A 1,006-nucleotide genomic window follows, 5' to 3' on the forward strand; every position below is an offset into this window, starting at 1 on the left:
TTTCCAATGCTTGCTGCAATAAATTTATACTAAAGGTTATATAGATGAATTTAGTTTATTTACATGTGGTTGAAGATTTATTTTTTGCTACATATATTAACAAGGATACATGTTACTTCTCATTAAAAATCTTTGCAAGTTTCTCTTCAGTTAAAATATAAATTTTATGTTTTTATGTAGTTTCTTTATTTCATTTGTAGTAACTTAGTGATGTTAATGTTAAGTTTCTTCCTACAACCTACCATGATTTATTCTAATAAAAATTTGTGACATTTTAAATTGGCTATGAATTTGTGACATTACATATTTTCATTGTACGGTGAATTATTTTTTGATTTTCTTTTTTGTGTTTTGTTATATGGATACCTAGAGTGTGAATTACTGTAAACTCATATTTTTCTTATTGATAGATATACAATTTACGTAGTATTTAGATTTTATTGATATGATACTCTTAACAAAGTGACGATTTCACTTTAGCATGATGTGAATAAAGATGTTTTGTTGAATTTAATTCTTATGAAATTAATTGAGTATTAACTGATGCTGTGGATTGAGATTGGTTGAATTTATGAGAATTGTAAAAGTGGATATATGTCAAATTCAAGGGGAGGTTATGTCCAATTTTTTTTTGAAGAGTTTTGTTGAACGATTCGTGTAGTATATATGTTGATTAGTGTTAATAATATATTCTCTTTGCAGACATGACGAGCAATAGCAAAGGTAGATCGAGTGGGTCTCGTAGTCATGGTAAAAGGAGAGTTTCCACCAAATTTTCAAGAACTGTTTAGTCATCGCCCTCTATCCAGACTATCCTGTCGACTCCTGTGATGGCGGGTCTGGCGGAACAACAGTTCATCATGGTCGCAAACCCGAACTATATGCGTCTTTCTGCTACGCCCCTCCCTACAGATCCAGCGACAAATACTGCAGTGGGTGATTCCTCCAATACCCCCCAGCAGAATGCTCCACCACCACCGCCCGTCATTTGGCTGAGGATTTGGCC

Source organism: Arachis duranensis, chromosome 4 (genome assembly GCF_000817695.3).
Source record: "Arachis duranensis cultivar V14167 chromosome 4, aradu.V14167.gnm2.J7QH, whole genome shotgun sequence".
Taxonomy (NCBI): Eukaryota; Viridiplantae; Streptophyta; class Magnoliopsida; order Fabales; family Fabaceae; genus Arachis; species Arachis duranensis.